Source organism: Thalassophryne amazonica, chromosome 22 (genome assembly GCF_902500255.1).
Source record: "Thalassophryne amazonica chromosome 22, fThaAma1.1, whole genome shotgun sequence".
Classification (NCBI taxonomy): domain Eukaryota; kingdom Metazoa; phylum Chordata; class Actinopteri; order Batrachoidiformes; family Batrachoididae; genus Thalassophryne; species Thalassophryne amazonica.
The window spans coordinates 38161660-38180913 of record NC_047124.1 but is presented as its reverse complement, the minus strand read 5'-3'; the positions used below and the strand labels follow the sequence as shown (position 1 = coordinate 38180913).

The 19254-nt window shown below is 40.2% G+C and overlaps 1 protein-coding gene across 1 annotated transcript in view; it reads right to left on the bottom strand.

The window, feature by feature from the left end:
- Positions 1-14683, bottom strand: part of micalcl (MICAL C-terminal like) — a 120699-nt gene extending 106016 nt beyond the window's left edge. Inside the window, exon 1 of the mRNA XM_034163638.1 lies at positions 14637-14683. The gene's annotated coding sequence lies outside the window, so the exon portion shown is untranslated. The remainder of the gene's footprint in view (positions 1-14636) is intronic.
- Positions 14684-19254: the final 4571 nt, after the last annotated feature.

The following is a 19254-nucleotide window of genomic DNA, read 5'->3' as shown; positions in this document are numbered from 1 at the left end:
CTGTGTGTTTGTCCTGTCTGTTCTATCTGTCTGTTTATCTGTGTGTTTGTCCTGTCTGTTCTATCTGTTTATCTGTGTGTTTGTCCTGTCTGTCCTATCTGTCTGTTTATCTGTGTGTTTGCCCTGTCTGTTCTATCTATCTGTTTATCTGTGTGTTTGTCCTGTCTGTTCTATCTGTTTATCTGTGTGTTTGTCCTGTCTGTTCTATCTGTCTGTTTATCTGTGTGTTTGTCCTGTCTGTTCTGTCTGTTTATCTGTGTGTTTGTCCTGTCTGTTCTATCTATCTGTTTATCTGTGTGTTTGTCCTGTTTGTTCTATCTGTCTGTTTATCTGTGTGTTTGTCCTGTCTGTTCTATCTGTTTATCTGTGTGTTTGTCCTGTCTGTTCTATCTATCTGTTTATCTGTGTGTTTGTCCTGTTTGTTCTATCTGTCTGTTTATCTGTGTGTTTGTCCTGTCTGTTCTGTCTGTTTATCTGTGTGTTTGTCCTGTCTGTTCTATCTATCTGTTTATCTGTGTGTTTGTCCTGTCTGTTCTATCTATCTGTTTATCTGTGTGTTTGTCCTGTTTGTTCTATCTGTCTGTTTATCTGTGTGATTGTCCTGTCTGTTCTATCTGTTTATCTGTGTGTTTGTCCTCTCTGTTCTATCTGTCTGTTTATCTGTGTGTTTGTCCTGTCTGTTCTATCTGTTTATCTGTGTGTTTGTCTTGTCTGTCATATCTGTTTGGCTGTGAATTTTGTCCTGTCTGTTCTATCTGTCTGTTTATCTGTGTGTTTGTCCTCTGTTCTATCTGTTTATCTGTGTGTTTGTCCTGTCTGTTCTATCCGTCTGTTTATCTGTGTGTTTGTCCTGTCTGTTCTATCCGTCTGTTTATCTGTGTTTGTCCTCTCTGTTCTATCCGTCTGTTTATCTGTGTGTTTGTCCTCTGTTCTATCTGTTTATCTGTGTGTTTGTCCTGTCTGTTCTATCTGTCTGTTTATCTGTGTGTTTGTCCTGTCTGTTCTATCCGTCTGTTTATCTGTGTTTGTCCTCTCTGTTCTATCCGTCTGTTTATCTGTGTGTTTGTCCTGTCTGTTCTATCTGTTTATCTGTGTGATTGTCCTGTCTGTTCTATCTGTCTGTTTATCTGTGTGTTTGTCCTCTGTTCTATCTGTTTATCTGTGTGTTTGTCCTGTCTGTTCTATCTGTCTGTTTATCTGTGTGTTTGTCCTGTCTGTTCTATCCGTCTGTTTATCTGTGTTTGTCCTCTCTGTTCTATCCGTCTGTTTATCTGTGTTTGTCCTCTCTGTTCTATCCGTCTGTTTATCTGTGTGTTTGTCCTGTCTGTTCTATCTGTTTATCTGTGTGTTTGTCCTGTCTGTTCTATCTGTCTGTTTATCTGTGTGTTTGTCCTGTCTGTTCTATCTGTTTATCTGTGTGTTTGTCCTGTCTGTCCTATCTGTCTGTTTATCTGTGTGTTTGCCCTGTCTGTTCTATCTATCTGTTTATCTGTGTGTTTGTCCTGTCTGTTCTATCTGTTTATCTGTGTGTTTGTCCTGTCTGTTCTATCTGTCTGTTTATCTGTGTGTTTGTCCTGTCTGTTCTGTCTGTTTATCTGTGTGTTTGTCCTGTCTGTTCTATCTGTCTGTTTATCTGTGTGTTTGTCCTGTTTGTTCTATCTGTCTGTTTATCTGTGTGTTTGTCCTGTCTGTTCTATCTGTTTATCTGTGTGTTTGTCCTGTCTGTTCTATCTGTCTGTTTATCTGTGTGTTTGTCCTGTTTGTTCTATCTGTCTGTTTATCTGTGTGTTTGTCCTGTCTGTTCTGTCTGTTTATCTGTGTGTTTGTCCTGTCTGTTCTATCTATCTGTTTATCTGTGTGTTTGTCCTGTCTGTTCTATCTATCTGTTTATCTGTGTGTTTGTCCTGTTTGTTCTATCTGTCTGTTTATCTGTGTGATTGTCCTGTCTGTTCTGTATGTTTATCTGTGTGTTTGTCCTGTCTGTTCTATCTGTTTATCTGTGTTTGTCCTGTCTGTTCTATCTGTCTGTTTATCTGTGTGTTTGTCCTCTCTGTTCTATCTGTCTGTTTATCTGTGTGTTTGTCCTGTCTGTTCTATCTGTTTATCTGTGTGTTTGTCCTGTATGTTCAATCTGTCTCTTTATCTGTGTGTTTGTCCTGTCTGTTCTATTTGTCTGTTTATCTGTGTGTTTGTCCTCTCTGTTCTATCTGTCTGTTTATCTGTGTGTTTGTCCTGTCTGTTCTATCTGTTTATCTGTGTGTTTGTCCTGTATGTTCAATCTGTCTCTTTATCTGTGTGTTTGTCCTGTCTGTTCTATTTGTCTGTTTATCTGTGTGTTTGTCCTGTCTGTTCAATCTGTCTCTTTATCTGTGTGTTTGTCCTGTCTGTTCTATCTGTCTGTTTATCTGTGTGTTTGTCCTGTCTGTTCTATTTGTCTGTTTATCTGTGTGTTTGTCCTGTCTGTTCTATCTGTGTGTTTATCTGAATGTTTGTCCTGTCTGTTCAATCTGTCTCTTTATCTGTGTGTTTGTCCTGTCTGTTCTATCTGTGTGTTTATCTGTGTGTTTGTCCTGTCTGTTCTATCTGTCTGTTTATCTGTTTATCTGTGTGTTTGTCCTGTCTGTTCTATCTGTCTGTTTATCTGCGTGTTTGTCCTCTCTGTTCTATCTGTCTGTTTATCTGTGTGTTTGTCCTGTCTGTTCTATCTGTTTATCTGTGTGTTTGTCCTGTCTGTTCTGTCTGTTTATCTGTGTGTTTGTCCTTTCTGTTCTATCTGTTTATCTGTGTGTTTGTCCTGTCTGTTCTATCTGTTTATCTGTGTGTTTGTCCTGTCTGTTCTGTCTGTTTATCTGTGTGTTTGTCCTGTCTGTTCTATTTGTCTGTTTATCTGTGTGTTTGTCCTGTATGTTCAATATGTCTCTTTATCTGCGTGTTTGTCCTGTCTGTTCTATTTGTCTGTTTATCTGAGTGTTTGTCCTGTCTGTTCAATCTGTCTGTTTATCTGCGTGTTTGTCCTGTCTGTTCTATCTGTCTGTTTATCTGTGTGTTTGTCCTGTCTGTTCAATCTGTCTCTTTATCTGCGTGTTTGTCCTGTCTGTTCTATTTGTGTGTTTATCTGTGTGTTTGTCCTGTTTGTTCTATCTGTCTGTTTATCGGTGTGTTTGTCCTGTCTGTTCTATCTGTCTGTTTATCTGTGTGTTTGTCCTGTTTGTTCTATCTATCTGTTTATCTGTGTGTTTGTCCTGTCTGTTCTATATGTCTGTTTATCTGTGTTTGTCCTGTCTGTCCTATCTGTCTGCCTGCGTGTTTGTCCTGTCTGTTCTATCTGTCTGTTTATCTGTGTTTGTCCTGTCTGTCCTATCTGTCTGGCTGTGAATTTTGTCCTGTCTGTCCTATTTGTCTGTTTATCTGCGTGTTTGTCCTGTTTGTTCTATCTGTCTGTCTGTGTGTTTGTCTTGTCTGTCATATCTGTTTGGCTGTGAATTTTGTCCTGTCTGTCCTATTTGTCTGTTTATCTGTGTGTTTGTCCTGTCTGTTCTATCTGTCTGCCTGCGTGTTTGTCCTGTCTGTTCTCTGTGTTTGTCTGTGTGTTTGTCCTGTCTGTTCTCTGTCTGTTTGTCTGTGTATTTGTCCTGTCTGTTCTATCTGTCTGTTTATCTGTGTGTTTGTCCTGTCTGACCTATCTGTCTGCCTGTGTTTGTCCTGTCTATTCTATCTGTCTGCTTGTGTGTTTGTCCTGTCTGTTCTATCTGTCTGTTTGTTTGCATGTTTGTCCTGTCTGTTCTATCTGTCTGTTTATTTGTGTGTTTGTCCTGTCTGTCCTATCTGTCTGCCTGTGTGTTTGTCCTGTCTATTCTATCTGTCTGCTTGTGTGTTTGTCCTGTCTGTTCTATCTGTCTGTTTGTTTGCATGTTTGTCCTGTCTGTTCTATCTATCTGTTTATCTGTGTGTTTGTCCTGTCTGTTCTATCTATCTGTTTATCTGTGTGTTTGTCCTGTTTGTTCTATCTGTCTGTTTATCTGTGTGATTGTCCTGTCTGTTCTGTATGTTTATCTGTGTGTTTGTCCTGTCTGTTCTATCTGTTTATCTGTGTTTGTCCTGTCTGTTCTATCTGTCTGTTTATCTGTGTGTTTGTCCTCTCTGTTCTATCTGTCTGTTTATCTGTGTGTTTGTCCTGTCTGTTCTATCTGTTTATCTGCGTGTTTGTCCTGTCTGTTCTATCTGTTTATCTGCGTGTTTGTCCTGTCTGTTCTATCTGTTTATCTGTGTGTTTGTCCTGTCTGTTCTATCTGTTTATCTGTGTGTTTGTCCTGTCTGTTCTGTCTGTTTATCTGCGTGTTTGTCCTCTCTGTTCTATCTGTCTGTTTATCTGTGTGTTTGTCCTGTCTGTTCTATCTGTTTATCTGTGTGTTTGTCCTGTCTGTTCTATCTGTTTATCTGCGTGTTTGTCCTGTCTGTTCTATCTGTTTATCTGTGTGTTTGTCCTGTCTGTTCTATCTGTTTATCTGTGTGTTTGTCCTGTCTGTTCTATCTGTTTATCTGCGTGTTTGTCCTGTCTGTTCTATCTGTTTATCTGCGTGTTTGTCCTGTCTGTTCTATCTGTTTATCTGCGTGTTTGTCCTGTCTGTTCTATCTGTTTATCTGCGTGTTTGTCCTGTCTGTTCTATCCGTCTGTTTATCTGTGTGTTTGTCCTGTCTGTTCTATCTGTCTGTTTATCTGCGTGTTTGTCCTGTCTGTTCTATCTGTCTGTTTATCTGTGTGTTTGTCCTCTGTTCTATCTGTTTATCTGTGTGTTTGTCCTGTCTGTTCTATCTGTTTATCTGTGTGTTTGTCCTGTCTGTTCTATCTGTCTGATATCTGTGTGTTTGTCCTCTGTTCTATCTGTTTATCTGTGTGTTTGTCCTGTCTGTTCTATCTGTCTGATATCTGTGTGTTTGTCCTGTCTGTTCTATCCGTCTGCTTATATGTGTTTGTCCTCTCTGTTCTATCTGTTTATCTGTGTGATTGTCCTGTCTGTTCTATCTGTCTGTTTATCTGTGTGTTTGTCCTGTCTGTTCTATCTGTTTATCTGTGTGTTTGTCCTCTCTGTTCTATCTGTCTGTTTATCTGTGTGTTTGTCCTGTCTGTTCTATCTGTTTATCTGTGTGTTTGTCTTGTCTGTCATATCTGTTTGGCTGTGAATTTTGTCCTGTCTGTTCTATCTGTCTGTTTATCTGTGTGTTTGTCCTCTGTTCTATCTGTTTATCTGTGTGTTTGTCCTGTCTGTTCTATCCGTCTGTTTATCTGTGTGTTTGTCCTGTCTGTTCTATCCGTCTGTTTATCTGTGTTTGTCCTCTCTGTTCTATCCGTCTGTTTATCTGTGTGTTTGTCCTCTGTTCTATCTGTTTATCTGTGTGTTTGTCCTGTCTGTTCTATCTGTCTGTTTATCTGTGTGTTTGTCCTGTCTGTTCTATCCGTCTGTTTATCTGTGTTTGTCCTCTCTGTTCTATCCGTCTGTTTATCTGTGTGTTTGTCCTGTCTGTTCTATCTGTTTATCTGTGTGATTGTCCTGTCTGTTCTATCTGTCTGTTTATCTGTGTGTTTGTCCTCTGTTCTATCTGTTTATCTGTGTGTTTGTCCTGTCTGTTCTATCTGTCTGTTTATCTGTGTGTTTGTCCTGTCTGTTCTATCCGTCTGTTTATCTGTGTTTGTCCTCTCTGTTCTATCCGTCTGTTTATCTGTGTTTGTCCTCTCTGTTCTATCCGTCTGTTTATCTGTGTGTTTGTCCTGTCTGTTCTATCTGTTTATCTGTGTGTTTGTCCTGTCTGTTCTATCTGTCTGTTTATCTGTGTGTTTGTCCTGTCTGTTCTATCTGTTTATCTGTGTGTTTGTCCTGTCTGTTCTATCTGTCTGTTTATCTGTGTGTTTGTCCTGTCTGTTCTGTCTGTTTATCTGTGTGTTTGTCCTGTCTGTTCTATCTATCTGTTTATCTGTGTGTTTGTCCTGTTTGTTCTATCTGTCTGTTTATCTGTGTGTTTGTCCTGTCTGTTCTATCTGTTTATCTGTGTGTTTGTCCTGTCTGTTCTATCTATCTGTTTATCTGTGTGTTTGTCCTGTTTGTTCTATCTGTCTGTTTATCTGTGTGTTTGTCCTGTCTGTTCTGTCTGTTTATCTGTGTGTTTGTCCTGTCTGTTCTATCTATCTGTTTATCTGTGTGTTTGTCCTGTCTGTTCTATCTATCTGTTTATCTGTGTGTTTGTCCTGTTTGTTCTATCTGTCTGTTTATCTGTGTGATTGTCCTGTCTGTTCTATCTGTTTATCTGTGTGTTTGTCCTCTCTGTTCTATCTGTCTGTTTATCTGTGTGTTTGTCCTGTCTGTTCTATCTGTTTATCTGTGTGTTTGTCTTGTCTGTCATATCTGTTTGGCTGTGAATTTTGTCCTGTCTGTTCTATCTGTCTGTTTATCTGTGTGTTTGTCCTCTGTTCTATCTGTTTATCTGTGTGTTTGTCCTGTCTGTTCTATCCGTCTGTTTATCTGTGTGTTTGTCCTGTCTGTTCTATCCGTCTGTTTATCTGTGTTTGTCCTCTCTGTTCTATCCGTCTGTTTATCTGTGTGTTTGTCCTCTGTTCTATCTGTTTATCTGTGTGTTTGTCCTGTCTGTTCTATCTGTCTGTTTATCTGTGTGTTTGTCCTGTCTGTTCTATCCGTCTGTTTATCTGTGTTTGTCCTCTCTGTTCTATCCGTCTGTTTATCTGTGTGTTTGTCCTGTCTGTTCTATCTGTTTATCTGTGTGATTGTCCTGTCTGTTCTATCTGTCTGTTTATCTGTGTGTTTGTCCTCTGTTCTATCTGTTTATCTGTGTGTTTGTCCTGTCTGTTCTATCTGTCTGTTTATCTGTGTGTTTGTCCTGTCTGTTCTATCCGTCTGTTTATCTGTGTTTGTCCTCTCTGTTCTATCCGTCTGTTTATCTGTGTTTGTCCTCTCTGTTCTATCCGTCTGTTTATCTGTGTGTTTGTCCTGTCTGTTCTATCTGTTTATCTGTGTGTTTGTCCTGTCTGTTCTATCTGTCTGTTTATCTGTGTGTTTGTCCTGTCTGTTCTATCTGTTTATCTGTGTGTTTGTCCTGTCTGTCCTATCTGTCTGTTTATCTGTGTGTTTGCCCTGTCTGTTCTATCTATCTGTTTATCTGTGTGTTTGTCCTGTCTGTTCTATCTGTTTATCTGTGTGTTTGTCCTGTCTGTTCTATCTGTCTGTTTATCTGTGTGTTTGTCCTGTCTGTTCTGTCTGTTTATCTGTGTGTTTGTCCTGTCTGTTCTATCTATCTGTTTATCTGTGTGTTTGTCCTGTTTGTTCTATCTGTCTGTTTATCTGTGTGTTTGTCCTGTCTGTTCTATCTGTTTATCTGTGTGTTTGTCCTGTCTGTTCTATCTGTCTGTTTATCTGTGTGTTTGTCCTGTTTGTTCTATCTGTCTGTTTATCTGTGTGTTTGTCCTGTCTGTTCTGTCTGTTTATCTGTGTGTTTGTCCTGTCTGTTCTATCTGTCTGTTTATCTGTGTGTTTGTCCTGTCTGTTCTATCTATCTGTTTATCTGTGTGTTTGTCCTGTTTGTTCTATCTGTCTGTTTATCTGTGTGATTGTCCTGTCTGTTCTGTATGTTTATCTGTGTGTTTGTCCTGTCTGTTCTATCTGTTTATCTGTGTTTGTCCTGTCTGTTCTATCTGTCTGTTTATCTGTGTGTTTGTCCTCTCTGTTCTATCTGTCTGTTTATCTGTGTGTTTGTCCTGTCTGTTCTATCTGTTTATCTGTGTGTTTGTCCTGTATGTTCAATCTGTCTCTTTATCTGTGTGTTTGTCCTGTCTGTTCTATTTGTCTGTTTATCTGTGTGTTTGTCCTCTCTGTTCTATCTGTTTATCTGTGTGTTTGTCCTCTCTGTTCTATCTGTCTGTTTATCTGTGTGTTTGTCCTGTCTGTTCTATCTGTTTATCTGTGTGTTTGTCCTGTATGTTCAATCTGTCTCTTTATCTGTGTGTTTGTCCTGTCTGTTCTATTTGTCTGTTTATCTGTGTGTTTGTCCTGTCTGTTCAATCTGTCTCTTTATCTGTGTGTTTGTCCTGTCTGTTCTATCTGTCTGTTTATCTGTGTGTTTGTCCTGTCTGTTCTATTTGTCTGTTTATCTGTGTGTTTGTCCTGTCTGTTCTATCTGTGTGTTTATCTGAATGTTTGTCCTGTCTGTTCAATCTGTCTCTTTATCTGTGTGTTTGTCCTGTCTGTTCTATCTGTGTGTTTATCTGTGTGTTTGTCCTGTCTGTTCTATCTGTCTGTTTATCTGTTTATCTGTGTGTTTGTCCTGTCTGTTCTATCTGTCTGTTTATCTGCGTGTTTGTCCTCTCTGTTCTATCTGTCTGTTTATCTGTGTGTTTGTCCTGTCTGTTCTATCTGTTTATCTGTGTGTTTGTCCTGTCTGTTCTGTCTGTTTATCTGTGTGTTTGTCCTGTCTGTTCTATCTGTTTATCTGTGTGTTTGTCCTGTCTGTTCTATCTGTTTATCTGTGTGTTTGTCCTGTCTGTTCTGTCTGTTTATCTGTGTGTTTGTCCTGTCTGTTCTATTTGTCTGTTTATCTGTGTGTTTGTCCTGTATGTTCAATCTGTCTCTTTATCTGCGTGTTTGTCCTGTCTGTTCTATTTGTCTGTTTATCTGAGTGTTTGTCCTGTCTGTTCAATCTGTCTGTTTATCTGCGTGTTTGTCCTGTCTGTTCTATCTGTCTGTTTATCTGTGTGTTTGTCCTGTCTGTTCAATCTGTCTCTTTATCTGCGTGTTTGTCCTGTCTGTTCTATTTGTGTGTTTATCTGTGTGTTTGTCCTGTTTGTTCTATCTGTCTGTTTATCGGTGTGTTTGTCCTGTCTGTTCTATCTGTCTGTTTATCTGTGTGTTTGTCCTGTTTGTTCTATCTATCTGTTATCTGTGTGTTTGTCCTGTCTGTTCTATATGTCTGTTTATCTGTGTTTGTCCTGTCTGTCCTATCTGTCTGCCTGCGTGTTTGTCCTGTCTGTTCTATCTGTCTGTTTATCTGTGTTTGTCCTGTCTGTCCTATCTGTCTGGCTGTGAATTTTGTCCTGTCTGTCCTATTTGTCTGTTTATCTGCGTGTTTGTCCTGTTTGTTCTATCTGTCTGTCTGTGTGTTTGTCTTGTCTGTCATATCTGTTTGGCTGTGAATTTTGTCCTGTCTGTCCTATTTGTCTGTTTATCTGTGTGTTTGTCCTGTCTGTTCTATCTGTCTGCCTGCGTGTTTGTCCTGTCTGTTCTCTGTGTTTGTCTGTGTGTTTGTCCTGTCTGTTCTCTGTCTGTTTGTCTGTGTATTTGTCCTGTCTGTTCTATCTGTCTGTTTATCTGTGTGTTTGTCCTGTCTGACCTATCTGTCTGCCTGTGTTTGTCCTGTCTATTCTATCTGTCTGCTTGTGTGTTTGTCCTGTCTGTCCTATCTGTCTGCCTGCGTGTTTGTCCTGTCTGTTCTATCTGTCTGTTTATCTGTGTGTTTGTCCTGTCTGTCCTATCTGTCTGTTTATCTGTGTGTTTGTCCTGTCTGTCCTATCTATCTGCCTGTGTGTTTGTCCTGTCTGTTCTATCTGTTTATCTGCGTGTTTGTCCTGTCTGTTCTATCTGTCTGTTAATCTGTGTGTTTGTCCTGTCTGTCCTATCTGTCTGTTTATCTGTGTGTTTGTCCTGTCTATTCTATCTGTCTGTTTATCTGTGTGTTTGTCCTGTCTGTCCTATCTGTCTGTCTGTGTATTAATCCTCTCTGTTCTATCTGTCTGTCTGTGTGTTTGTCCTGTCTGTTCTATCTGTCTGTTTATCTGTGTGTTTGTCCTGTGTGTTCTCTGTCTGTTTGTCTGTGTGTTTGTCCTGTCTGTTCTATCTGTCTGTTTATCTGTGTGTTTGTCCTGTCTGTCCTATCTGTCTGTTTATCTGTGTGTTTGTCCTCTCTGTTCTATCTGTCTGTTTATCTGTGTGTTTGTCCTGTCTGTTCTATCTGTCTGTTTATCTGTGTGTTTGTCCTGTCTGTCCTATCTGTCTGTCTGTGTATTAATCCTGTCTGTCCTATCTGTCTGTTTATCTGCGTGTTTGTCCTGTCTGTCCTATCTGTCTGTCTGTGTATTAATCCTGTCTGTCCTATCTGTCTGTTTATCTGCGTGTTTGTCCTGTCTGTCCTATCTGTCTGTTTATCTGTGTGTTTGTCCTGTCTGTTCTATCTGTCTGTTTATCTGTGTGTTTGTCCTGTCTGTCCTATCTGTCTGTCTGTGTATTAATCCTGTCTGTCCTATCTATCTGTTTATCTGTGTGTTTGTCCTGTCTGTCCTATCTGTCTGTCTGTGTATTAATCCTGTCTGTCCTATCTGTCTGTTTATCTGCGTGTTTGTCCTGTCTGTTCTATCTGTCTGTTTATCTGCGTGTTTGTCCTGTCTGTTCTATCTGTCTGTTTATCTGTGTGTTTGTCCTGTCTGTCCTATCTGTCTGCCTACGTGTTTGTCCTGTCTGTTCTATCTGTCTGTTTATCTGTGTGTTTGTCCTGTCTGTTCTATCTGTCTGTTTATCTGTGTGTTTGTCCTGTCTGTTCTATCTGTTTATCTGTGTGTTTGTCCTGTCTGTCCTATCTGTCTGTCTGTGTATTAATCCTGTCTGTTCTATCTGTCTGTTTATCTGTGTGTTTGTCCTGTCTGTCCTATCTGTCTGTTTATCTGTGTGTTTGTCCTCTCTGTTCTATCTGTCTGTTTATCTGTGTGTTTGTCCTGTCTGTTCTATCTGTTTATCTGTGTGTTTGTCCTGTCTGTTCTATCTGTTTATCTGTGTGTTTGTCCTGTCTGTCCTATCTGTCTGTCTGTGTATTAATCCTGTCTGTTCTATCTGTCTGTCTGTGTGTTTGTCCTGTCTGTTCTATCTGTCTGTTTATCTGTGTGTTTGTCCTCTCTGTTCTATCTGTCTGTTTATCTGTGTGTTTGTCCTGTCTGTTCTATCTGTTTATCTGTGTGTTTGTCCTGTCTGTTCTATCTGTTTATCTGTGTGTTTGTCCTGTCTGTTCTATCTGTTTATCTGTGTGTTTGTCCTGTCTGTTCTATCTGTCTGTTTATCTGTGTGTTTGTCCTGTCTGTCCTATCTGTCTGTTTATCTGTGTGTTTGTCCTCTCTGTTCTATCTGTCTGTTTATCTGTGTGTTTGTCCTGTCTGTTCTATCTGTTTATCTGTGTGTTTGTCCTGTCTGTTCTATCTGTTTATCTGTGTGTTTGTCCTGTCTGTCCTATCTGTCTGTCTGTGTATTAATCCTGTCTGTTCTATCTGTCTGTCTGTGTGTTTGTCCTGTCTGTTCTATCTGTCTGTTTATCTGTGTGTTTGTCCTCTCTGTTCTATCTGTCTGTTTATCTGTGTGTTTGTCCTGTCTGTTCTATCTGTTTATCTGTGTGTTTGTCCTGTCTGTTCTATCTGTTTATCTGTGTGTTTGTCCTGTCTGTTCTATCTGTCTGTTTATCTGTGTGTTTGTCCTGTCTGTTCTATCTGTTTATCTGTGTGTTTGTCCTGTCTGTCCTATCTGTCTGTCTGTGTATTAATCCTGTCTGTTCTATCTGTCTGTCTGTGTGTTTGTCCTGTCTGTTCTATCTGTCTGTTTATCTGTGTGTTTGTCCTGTCTGTTCTATCTGTTTATCTGTGTGTTTGTCCTGTCTGTCCTATCTGTCTGTCTGTGTATTAATCCTGTCTGTTCTATCTGTCTGTCTGTGTGTTTGTCCTGTCTGTTCTATCTGTCTGTTTATCTGTGTGCTTGTCCTCTCTGTTCTATCTGTCTGTTTATCTGTGTGTTTGTCCTGTCTGTTCTATCTGTCTGTTTATCTGTGTGTTTGTCCTGTCTGTCCTATCTGTCTGTCTGTGTATTAATCCTGTCTGTTCTATCTGTCTGTCTGTGTGTTTGTCCTGTCTGTTCTATCTGTCTGTTTATCTGTGTGTTTGTCCTGTCTGTCCTATCTGTCTGTTCATCTGTGTGTTTGTCCTGTCTGTTCTATCTGTCTGTTTATCTGTGTGTTTGTCCTGTCTGTTCTATCTGTTTATCTGTGTGTTTGTCCTGTCTGTTCTATCTGTCTGTTTATCTGTGTGTTTGTCCTGTCTGTCCTATCTGTCTGTCTGTGTATTAATCCTGTCTGTTCTATCTGTCTGTCTGTGTGTTTGTCCTGTCTGTTCTATCTGTCTGTTTATCTGTGTGTTTGTCCTGTCTGTCCTATCTGTCTGTTCATCTGTGTGTTTGTCCTGTCTGTTCTATCTGTCTGTTTATCTGTGTGTTTGTCCTGTCTGTTCTATCTGTTTATCTGTATGTTTGTCCTGTCTGTCCTATCTGTCTGTTTATCTGTATGTTTGTCCTGTCTGTCCTATCTGTCTGTTCATCTGTGTGTTTGTCCTGTCTGTCCTATCTGTCTGTTTATCTGTATGTTTGTCCTGTCTGTCCTATCTGTCTGCCTGCATGTTTGTCCTGTCTGTCCTATCTGTCTGTTTATCTGTATGTTTGTCCTGTCTGCCTGCATGTTTGTCCTGTCTGTCCTATCTGTCTGTTTATCTGTATGTTTGTCCTGTCTGTCCTATCTGTCTGTTTATCTGTGTGTTTGTCCTGTCTGTCCTATCTGTCTGTTCATCTGTGTGTTTGCTCTGTCTGTCCTATCTGTCTGCCTGTGTTTGTCCAGTCTGTCCTATCTGTCTGCCTGTGTTTGTCCTGTCTGTCCTATCTGTCTGTTTATCTGTGTGTTTGTCCTGTCTGTCATATCTGTCTGTTTATCTGTGTGTTTGTCCTATTTGTCCTATCTGTCTGCCTGTGTGTTTGTCCTGTCTGTCCTATCTGTCTGTTTATCTGTATGTTTGTCCTGTCTGTCCTATCTGTCTGTTTATCTGTATGTTTGTCCTGTCTGTCCTATCTGTCTGTTTATCTGTATGTTTGTCCTGTCTGTCCTATCTGTCTGTTTATCTGTATGTTTGTCCTGTCTGTCCTATCTGTCTGTTTATCTGTGTGTTTGTCCTGTCTGTCCTATCTGTCTGTTCATCTGTGTGTTTGCTCTGTCTGTCCTATCTGTCTGCCTGAGTGTTTGTCCTGCCTGTCTTATCTGTTCTATCTGTCTGCCTGCGTTTGTCCTGTCTGTCCTATCTGTCTGTTTATCTGTATGTTTGTCCTGTCTGTCCTATCTGTCTGTTTATATGTGTTTGTCCTGTCTGTCCTATCTGTCTGTTCATCTGTGTGTTTGCTCTGTCTGTCCTATCTGTCTGCCTGTGTTTGTCCAGTCTGTCCTATCTGTCTGTTTATCTGTGTGTTTGTCCTGCCTGTCATATCTGTCTGTTTATCTGTGTGTTTGTCCTATTTGTCCTATCTGTCTGCCTGTGTGTTTGTCCTGTCTGTCCTATCTGTCTGTTTATCTGTGTGTTTGTCCTGTCTGTCTTATCTGTTTGTTTATCTGTGTGTTTGTCCTGTCTGTCCTGTCTGTCTGTCTGCCTGTATGTTTGTCCTATCTGTCTGTGTGTTTGTCCTGTCTGTCCTATTTGTCTGTTTGTCTGTGTGTTTGTCCTATCTGTCCTATTTGTCTGTTTGTCTGAGTGTTTGTCCTGTCTTTTCTATCTGTCTCTCTAAGTGATTGTCTTGTCTATCCTATCTGTCTGTCTTCCTGTGTGTTTGTCCTGTCTGTCCTATCTGTCTGGTTGTCTGTGTGTTTGTCCTATCTGTCCTATCTGTCTGGTTGTCTGTGTGTTTGTCCTGTCTGTTCTATCTGTTTGTCTGAGTGTTTGTCCTGTCTGTGTCCTTCTGTCTGCCTGAGTGTTTGTCCTGTCTGTGTCCTTCTGTTTGTCTCTGTGTTTGTCCTGTCTATCCTATTGGTTTGTTTGTCTCTGTGTTTGTCCTGTCTGTGTCCTTCTGTCTGCCTGAGTGTTTGTCCTGTCTGTGTCCTTCTGTTTGTCTCTGTGTTTGTCCTGTCTGTGTCCTTCTGTCTGCCTGTGTGTTTGTCCTGTCTGTGTCCTTCTGTTTGTCTGTGTGTCTGTCCTGTCTGTCCTATCTCTCTGTGTGTTTCTCCTATCTGTGTCCTTCTGTCTTGTCCCTGTTGGAGTCTATTTCACTGTCAGTGTCATTGTTATGTTTGTTTCATGGAGGTTTTGTCTGCTGCTCCTTTAATTCATTCAGCGCTGCTTTATGAAAAACTGCAAATATTCCTGATAGTTATGAGCCGACTGAGACTCCGACTAACGTCAGACAGAGACAAGGATCAGAAAAGAGTTGGGTTTTCTTTTACATTTATTGTGGTGAATATTGGAAAAAGATGAATTTAATGTTCAAACTAAACACTGAACTGGTTTAAACTGATTTAGTCCTGAGGACAGAAAAATGGGCTCCTTTCGTGGCCCCACATGTCATCACATGACACCTGGAACCATGACATGAAATATTAATGTTGTGAATAAATGACTTTATTTTTGTCATCAGTGTGGTAGCATTTTGATTTGAAGCTGCTGGAATGAAACATGTGTGGGACATGATCACAGACAGGGGGCGCTGTCACGAAACAAACATAAGACTACTCTCATGGGACATATAACAAGAAAACAAATTTAAAAAGACAGTAAATTTGAGGCATGAAGATGGTCACGTTACCTTGATGGCGTACGTTCGTTTAAAAGCCAGAGCGTGAGGAACATACGGAGGCTGAGAAATAAAAAAAAAAATAATAATAATAATAATCACCACATTACAACAGAACAAACACTTCAGACCTCCACAAAGAGTCTGTCACATCTGGATCAGAACCTTTGTTCTCCGAGAAAAGCATTTGATCAAAATCTACTTTTCATAAAAGCTGATGCACAAACAGAAAATACTTGTTGGAGGAAATTTCTGATTTTCATCAGTTGAAAACTGACACCAAGCTGAAGGTGGATTTTTTTCAAGCACAACAAACAAAAATAAAACCAACAAACAAGAAAACCAAAAGGAGCAAAAACAGGTGGGCATTAGAAATGAAAACCAAGCATCACTCATCTTTAACCGCTTATCCGGGGTCGGGTCGCGGGGGCACCAGCTTCAGCAGGGGACCCCAGACTTCCCTTCCCCGGTCACACTGACCACCTCTGACTGGGAGATCCCGAGGCATTCCCAGGCCAGTTAGACTGGTGCCCAAATCCAGAACTGTGACACTCTCAGGCATTTTTTGGACAAAGTTGCCAACCAGTCTTATTTTGTCAATTTGGGTGTGGTGAATTCAAATCTGCAATATGCCAATCTCTATCTGACCTCTGTTGACCTCTAGAGGTCATTGAGCTTTGTGACCCTAAGCGCCTCATCAGAACCAAGTTTCTCAGCTTCATAAGCAATCAAATGGAATGAAGTGATGAATAAACTGAACAAATGGCCAATTTATTTTAATTGTTTGGTGCTGAATTAAAATTTTTCATTTTCAGAATTCTATATGATCTCTGGTGACCTCTAGAGGTCATTGACCTTTACGACAAAACGGCAAGCTGAAAACAAATTCTTGATTTCATAAATCTATTAACTGCAGTAATATGATGTATGAAATAGGAAATTAGTCTTATTTTGCCAATCAGGATGTACTTAATTCAAGTTTTCTATGTGGCAAAAACATATGTATGTGTGCAACGGTCTCCGTGCTTTCATACTGAGACATGAACGAACTCTGCATCAGTCCTACTTCAGCTGTAGAATCTAGATTTCCTAAGTTCTTTTGTAAAATCTTGACAAACATAATTTGACATCAGCGTCCAATAGACCTGTTGAAAATGTCAAATGTTACAAAATGTTTTGGGCCACATGTTGTTCTTGTTCCACTAATAAAATAAAATATTTGATTGTAATCAGATGTGGTTTATAGGGTCCCCACAAAGCAACAAGTTTCCCCAAACAAGCAAAAAAGGGGAGACGACTTCCAGTAATGTTCTCCTCTGGGTGACCAATCAACCAGCACTGATTAGAAGCCATCACATGGACCTGTAAAAGAAAAATAATGACCTCAGAGTCTTCTCCTGTTAGGGTGATGTTGTCTTGCCAGTGGAGGGACAGGAACATGTGTCACTCTGGGACCTCTAAATCTTATCTTATGTGGAACACAAAGAGTCATGAGGAACACAAAGAGTCATGTGGAACACAAAGAGTCATGACAAACACAAAGAGTCATGACAAACACAAAGAGTCATGAGGAACACAAACAGTCATGAGGATCACAAACAGTCATGAGGAACACAAAGAGTCATGACAAACACAAACAGTCATGAGGAACACAAAGAGTCATGACAAACACAAAGAGTCATGAGGAACACAAACAGTCATGAGGAACACAAAGAGTCATGACAAACACAAAGAGTCATGAGGAACACAAAGAGTCATGACAAACACAAAGAGTCATGAGGAACACAAAGAGTCATGTGGAACACAAAGAGTCATGACAAACACAAAGAGTCATGACAAACACAAAGAGTCATGAGGAACACAAACAGTCATGAGGAACACAAAGAGTCACGAGGAACACAAACAGTCATGACAAACACAAAGAGTCATGAGGAACACAAAGAGTCATGTGGAACACAAAGAGTCATGACAAACACAAAGAGTCATGACAAACACAAAGAGTCATGACAAACACAAAGAGCCATGAGGAACACAAAGAGTCATGAGGAACACAAACAGTCATGAGGAACACAAACAGTCATAAGGAACACAAACAGTCATGAGGAACACAAAGAGTCATGAGGAACACAAAGAGTCATGACAAACACAAAGAGTCATGAGGAACACAAAGAGTCATGAGGAACACAAAGAGTCATGACAAACACAAAGAGTCATGAGGAACACAAAGAGTCATGAGGAACACAGAGTCATGACAAACACAAAGAGTCATGAGGAACACAAAGAGTCATGAGGAACACAAACAGTCATGAGGAACACAAACAGTCATGAGGAACACAAAGAGTCATGACATACACAAAGAGTCATGAGGAACACAAAAAGTCATGTGGAACACAAAGAGTCATGACAAACACAAAGAGTCATGAGGAACACAAAGAGTCATGAGGAACACAAACAGTCATGAGGAACACAAAGAGTCATGAGGAACACAAAGAGTCATGACAAACACAAAGAGTCATGAGGAACACAAAGAGTCATGACAAACACAAAGAGTCATGAGGAACACAAAGAGTCATGTGGAACACAAAGAGTCATGACAAACACAAAGAGTCATGACAAACACAAAGAGTCATGAGGAACACAAACAGTCATGAGGAACACAAAGAGTCACGAGGAACACAAAGAGTCATGTGGAACACAAAGAGTCATGACAAACACAAAGAGTCATGACAAACACAAAGAGTCATGACAAACACAAAGAGCCATGAGGAACACAAAGAGTCATGAGGAACACAAACAGTCATGAGGAACACAAACAGTCATGAGGAACACAAAGAGTCATGAGGAACACAAAGAGTCATGACAAACACAAAGAGTCATGAGGAACACAAAGAGTCATGAGGAACACAAAGAGTCATGACAAACACAAAGAGTCATGAGGAACACAAAGAGTCATGAGGAACACAGAGTCATGACAAACACAAAGAGTCATGAGGAACACAAAGAGTCATGAGGAACACAAACAGTCATGAGGAACACAAACAGTCATGAGGAACACAAAGAGTCATGACATACACAAAGAGTCATGAGGAACACAAAAAGTCATGTGGAACACAAAGAGTCATGACAAACACAAAGAGTCATGAGGAACACAAAGAGTCATGAGGAACACAAACAGTCATGAGGAACACAAAGAGTCATGAGGAACACAAAGAGTCATGAGGAACACAAAGAGTCATGAGGAACACAAAGAGTCATGAGGAACACAAAGAGTCATGAGGAACACAAAGAGTCATGACAAACACAAAGAGTCATGAGGAACACAAAGAGTCATGTGGAACACAAAGAGTCATGACAAACACAAAGAGTCATGACAAACACAAAGAGTCATGAGGAACACAAAGAGTCATGAGGCACACAAAGAGTCATGACAAACACAAACAGTCATGACAAACACAAAGAGTCATGAGGAACACAAAGAGTCATGAGGAACACAAAGAGTCATGAGGAACACAAAGAGTCATGACAAACACAAAGAGTCATGAGGAACACAAACAGTCATGAGGAACACAAAGAGTCATGAGGAACACAAAGAGTCATGACAAACACAAAGAGGCATGAGGAACACAAAGAGTCATGAGGAACACAAAGAGTTATGACCAACACAAACAGTCATGAGGAACACAAAGAGTCATGACAAACACAAAGAGTCATGAGGAACACAAAGAGTCATGAGGAACACAAAGAGTCATGAGGAACACAAAGAGTCATGAGGAACATAAAGAGTCATGAGGAACACAAAGAGTCATGAGGAACACAAAGAGTCATGACAACACAAAGAGTCATGAGGAACACAAAGAGTCATGTGGAACACAAAGTCATGACAAACACAAAGAGTCATGAGGAACACAAACAGTCATGAGGAACACAAAGAGTCATGAGGAACACAAAGAGTCATGACAAACACAAAGAGTCATGAGGAACACAAAGAGTCATGAGGAACACAAAGAGTCATGAGGAACACAAAGAGTCATGTGGAACACAAAGTGTCATGAGGAACACAAAGAGTCATGAGGAACACAAACAATCATGTGGAACACAAATACTCGTGGAACACAAAACAGTCATGACAAACACAAAGACTCATGTGGAACACAAAACAGCCATGACAAACACAAAGACTCATGAGGAACACAGTCATGTGGAACACAAACAGTCATGAGAAACACCAAGACACATGTGGAACAAAAAGACTCATGTGGAACACAAACAGTCATGAGAAACACCAAGACACGTGGAACAAAAAGACTCATGTGGAACACAAAGAGTCATGAGGAACACAAAGAGTCATGAGGAACACAAAGAGTCATGACAAACACAAAGAGTCATGAGGAACACAAACAGTCATGAGGAACACAAAGAGTCATGAGGAACACAAAGAGTCATGACAAACACAAAGAGTCATGAGGAACACAAAGAGTCATGAGGAACATAAACAGTCATGAGGAACACAAACAGTCATGAGGAACACAAGAGTCATGAGGAACACAAAGAGTCATGACAAACACAAAGAGTCATGAGGAACACAAAGAGTTGGAACACAAAGAGTATGACAAACACAAAAAGTCTGACA